The sequence below is a fragment of the Nelumbo nucifera genome, chromosome 1, assembly GCF_055504915.1.
Source record: "Nelumbo nucifera cultivar China Antique chromosome 1, China Antique-T2T, whole genome shotgun sequence".
Taxonomy (NCBI): domain Eukaryota; kingdom Viridiplantae; phylum Streptophyta; class Magnoliopsida; order Proteales; family Nelumbonaceae; genus Nelumbo; species Nelumbo nucifera.
In genome coordinates, this window is record NC_142649.1 from 15,015,504 (window position 1) to 15,021,186 (window position 5,683).

Consider the following 5,683-nt stretch of genomic DNA (forward strand, 5'->3'; position numbering starts at 1 on the left):
ATCGAGATCCTTCATGGAAAAAGCATAGCCAAGTGTAGAAACAAGAGTAATGATAGCATCAGAATTGGAGCCAGCGATAATAATATCATTAACATACACAAGAATCAAAGTGGTTTCAGTGGTGGTGTGGCGAGTGAAGAGAGATCAATCAGCCATTAAAGGAAGAAAATCAGCCTGTTGAATGAAGCCATTGAAATTTTGATACCAGGCTCATGGGGCCTATTTAAGATCATAAAGAGCTTTGTGAAGTTGATAAACATGAGACGGATGTTGGGTATCAACAAAGCCGAGGGCCATCCCTTAGAGAGGCCATGCAGAAATGCAGTGTTTACGTCAAGTTGGCGCAGGGCCATCCCTTAGAGAGGGTAAATGAAGAACAACCCATATTACAAGTTTGACTACAGTGCTGAAGGTATCAGCATAATCAATGCCTTCTGGTTGCATGAAGCCCTTTGCCACGAGACGGGCCTTAAAGTGGTCCACACTACCATCGGGGTTACGTTTAATATGGAATACCCACTTACAATTCACTATGGTTGCATCGCTTGCAGCTCCTCGGTCATGGCAGCATATCACCATGGTTTTTAAAATCGAACCGGTCAGGGGTCCGTTTATCAGTTCGAATGGTCCAACTGTTGGACCCGTACCAGTCAGCCCATTCTGACAAAAAATTTAAACAAAATTAAGAAAAACTAAAAAATTAGAAAAGGGTCAAAACCGTTCAAATGATTAACCGGCCAGTTCATCGGTTTGCTGACCAAAATCAACGATTTTGAGAAAAAAAGCGGTTTTAAAGAAAATAGAACTAGTTAGATGACCGATTCCCGGTTTTTTCGGTTCGGTCCGGTTTTGAAAACAATGCATATCACTGAGGGTGAGAAATGGCTTGGCGAACTGTTTTGGGTTTGCTGTAGTCAAGAGAGAGAGGGTACTTGGTGGAGAGAGAGTTTAGTTTTTCTGGTGCTGGTAAGGGAGCGGGTGAGAATTGGATGTGTGCATTGAAGAGCAATCGGGGGGACGTGTGTGGTTCAATAGATTGAGATGGAAAGGGTTTAGGAGGAGGCTGAGAGGGTGGTAAGATGTGAGAAGCAACACCGCTGGGTGGAGAGGGAGCAGGTGGAGGTGGTGGTGTGGGGTCTGAACGGAGAAGGGTGGCTAGGTGATGCGAGTGGTGCGGGTGGTTCTGCTGGTGGAATCAAGTCATGTGAGGTGGGGGAAGTGAAGGGAACAACAGGAGAGCTGCTGTTGGGAGGCGATTAATATGAAAAACTGCAGTATGGAAAGCATCAAACCAATAAGTCTTAGGAACAGAGGCAATTTCCAATAAAGAGAGGCCAAACTCAACAACGTGTCATGCTTTCTAGACCTGTTCATGGGCCGGGTGGCCCGGCTCGGCCTCCGGATGGGCTTGAACATGTTTATAGGCCCGTGGGCTTAAACTCGGCCCAAAAAGCCCGGATTGCAATAAATTCGAGTTGGGCTCGGGTTTTGTCAAAATAGCCCGGCCCGACCTAAATTTAGACTTAAAATGGGTTATGTGATTATGTCCATTTGAATAAGTTTTTTTATTTAAGAATGTAAAATTGTGTTTTAAAACGTAAAAGAAAGGGAAAAAAAACCATCTTGTAGGCCCATTGTTTATTTAAATAGGAAAAAAAACATCTGAATTTTTAATTCTAATTTGAATAGGGAAAATTGTAATTTTTTTATTAGGTCGGGCTTCAGGCTTTTTATCAAGGCCGGGCTCGGGCCCAAGTTATAGGCCCGTTGGTCGGGCTGGGCTCGGGCTCGGGCCTAGCATATTTTCATTAATGATGAGTAAAAGCCCAGCCCGAGCCCGGCCCGACCCATGAACAGGTCTAATGCTTTCTCTCGGTTGTACCATTCTATTGTGGCGTGTGGGGGCATATGTAGGAAAATGGGGTCCCTATAACTTTGGAAGAGAAGCTCTGAGGTGCATCTGAAGACATTGTCTTTAGAACGTTATTTGCTCCCACTCAGTTTCATTGAGTTTGCTATTGGGTTACAGGAAAATCCGTTCCCAGGATACAACAGAGCCTTGGGCGAGAATCTGCAACCAGTAAAGTTGATGAATCTCCGAAGAAACCTTCTATGAGACTGTAGCAGACCAGACTGAGAGAGAGAAAAGTGGATTTCGAAAAAATGTGTTTTGAAGTCTGATTCATGCTCCTCAAATAGTTTATGAAGAGGTATGAAGAAAAGGTAGGTGCTGGTTCAGAGAATGCACATTGAATAGTCACAATGTTTGAAATTGTGATTGTTTAAAAAGTATTAACTTTGAATTGTACCTCTTGATCACACCCGATCGAATCGTGACCGTTGATCTCATCAACGGTGATCAACGGTTAGAATCGCACCAAAACCAAAGCCGCCCTTCGCGAGCCATGCGGGTGTAAGCAAAGTGCGCCTCTAAAGCACCTCATTGCGTCGCACACACGCGTGCACGCACGTGCAAGCACCTCATTGCGCCGCACACACGCGTGCACACGCGTGCACGCACGTTGCACAGTATCAAACCCCCATACTCTCCTCTACTATTTTATAGAGTGTAAATCAGATCCTATTAAAATACTGAAAACAAAGCTTTTAATTTTCCAATGTGGGATAAGTTCAAAACTGTGTTTTATAAGAGAAAAGCTAATTTTTCAATCAAATGTACAGATGCAATTTCTCATATAATTGACCAATCAAACCCATTGGATTTAATCTCTTATGAGATTAAAATCCAACATCATATAATTCTGTGGATAATACCATGTACTGAGAAAAAAAAATCTGACGGGTTTATTGTATTCAGAACCCCCCTCCCCCATCAGTTTGGAGCATTTTGATCTTGTAATTAAATAAGTTTTCCACTTGACTTTTGAAATGAATAAAGATAGGCACCACATCATTTTTGTGCACCAAATACCAATGGAAAAATCCAAATATATTTACTAAATGCATCAACAAAACTAATATAGTAATTATAACCAACATGAGAGCCAATGGGTGAGGGTCCCCACGAATCAGAATAAATAAGTTCGAGTGGTGAAACGGCTTGAAAGGAACTATGTAAAAATGGCTATCTGTGTGCTTTGCCAAATTGCTGGCAAGCAGAACAGAAAAACATAGCTTTATGAGAAGAAATTAGGGGCTCTGTCACGAAATCAATGACCACCCTTGACCCCTGAAATGAATATCTTTGGCGCTCTCTCTCTGTTGGGATTTTTCTTGAGTTTTGCAAGAGCTTTAATGGCATATTCAGAGGTCCATCTCTTAGCCGGTGGTTGAGGTCCGACTAGGTTTTGCTAGTACGATTAGTGGTGGGGCAATTAATTTTTTTCTCGTCGTCCTTTTTATTGCTAAGATGCAATAAAAAAGGTTATTGGTATGTAACTACCTTTTTATTGATAGGAGTTGTTGCATCCGCGAAGAAGAATCCTATTTAAAAATGGGGGGAGTTGGAACAACTAGATATGAACAGAGATGGAGACGAAGGCTTAGATGGCGTCGACAAGGTGTTTGATGGAAGTCCTCATTCCTTTCGAGTCGGTGGCCCTCTCACCGGCAGCAACTACAGAGGACAGAAACACCAGCATCCTCTCCCACAGAGATGAAGAACCACCTTGGTGGAGAAGTAGGGGAAGCAATGGAGTGGATTTAGACAATTTGTCAAAGTATTTTTGGAACTTTTAGAAAATATATCAATCATGTGACGTCACATGTGATAATAGAGGTTTTAGGCAATTGTCAAAAAACTTAAAGGGTGATTAATTTTAAGACAATATGTAAACAATAAGGGTAGAGTTACTCGATTTCCTAAACTATAGGGGTACTTTAAAAAATTTGCCCTAAATTCAAAACAGCAGATGAATCACCTTTTCTATGTCAATATCTATTTGGTTGTGTAGTTGCAATGGAATGTTGCAACAAATGTGCTCTTGCAATGAAGGTATGCCCACACATTGTTGAATCCATTTCACATAGGCATAATTATGAGTTTGTGACCATTGTCGCAACAATTCAAATTAGACCTCTCCATGCTTCGGCCTTTGGGCTAAGCCCGTAAATGATATCCAAGAATCCCAGCCTAATCCAACATTCGATTCGATTATTTCATATTCGGATAATGTTTTTTATGTAATTGGATTGGATTTAAATTTTGCGATCTGCATCCAATTAAATAATTGGATAGGATTTGGACTTGATTTCATCTGGTTCAATTAAAATTCAGATTCAATTATAATATTTATTGATTTTAATATATAAATTTTATATAAATTATAGAAAAATATATTTTTATATATTATTATATATAAATTTAGTATTTATATTTACATTAATTTGTTATGTATAAAAGTTTAAAAGTAATTAACATTTTTTGTATTTAAAAAAAAAAGTAGAATCAGATTAAATCAGAATCTGATTCAAGGCCATTAGGATTCAAATTCGAATCTGAGGTCTTCAAATCCAATCAAGTTTTAAATCGGATTTGGATGCAAGTTTTCAATAATCAAAACGTAATCAAATTTTGTTCAATCCAATCCGGATCAGATCCAATTACAACCCTACTTGGGGTTAGCTCATGAATATTTTATACTGCTTCAAGCTAATGCTTTGGGTTGAATCCATTCAATTTTTTTCAAAAACTCAACCCCAACCTATGAACAGGTATATAATGAATAGTGTACTCCCAATGAAATATGGCCACACAAGCAACGATTGAAATAAAATATTAGCTCCTAACACTATCCCAATAGGCCACTTCACCAGTACATAGGGAGCATCTAAAAATGAAATGCGTGAATGTATTCTGTTTTTCATGATTTTGTAGTGGGATCCCAAATTGTTGTCTTTGGGTAGCTTTGCTAACAGTTTGGGACCAGTGGTATTTTCATCATTTTATAAGTTAAATTTTTGGTTAGGGGCAGTTGGGTGCATTTCTGTTGGGTTTTGGTCTCTTGGGTCTTTTTGTAACAAAAGTTATCTTTTAGGTGTTCATTTGAAGTTAGTTTTGTTCCTAAGGAGTTGTTGGTGAGAGGGAAACATTCTAGGGGCTTATGTCTAAATATTTTAACTAGCTTGTCCAGCAAGCCAGTGAGTCTTATAAAAGAGAAGGGGGTTGTTTCTGTAGGGGTTTTTTGTTTCTTTCTCTCTTGTTTGAGCTGTACCTCAGCCCTAGCTAGGGTTTTCAGGCATTGGGTGTTTGGGTTTTGAGGAGTTGACCCATTTTGGCACCTTCCAATCCCTCCATCGCTGCGTATGCACATGGGAGGCCAACTTGCTGCCATTGTTACTATTGTGGAACTGTTCCAAAAAGAGTTTTACCTCAGTTTCATGTCTAAAATCCTTAAAAATCTAACTTATTTTGTTGTTTTCAGCTTGATATTTCTTATGCTTATTGTTGTATACTTGAGGTACTGCATGTAACTTGTCCTTCTGTCCACATCAAGTGGAATCAAAGCAAGTTCTTTCCTTGGGTTTGCTTCAAAGTTCATTCCTCCTTGTGTTTTCTATATTATCATGGCTGCAAGGGGTGGACGTGGTAGGGGTGGTAGAAGACCACATGTCACTGTAGAGGTTTTCCAAAAGGCTATAAAAGGACTGCAAGAACAGATTGAACATCTTGCTCAACTTGTAGCTCAAAATGCTGCTAGGGATGGTGACATAGCAAATGGTT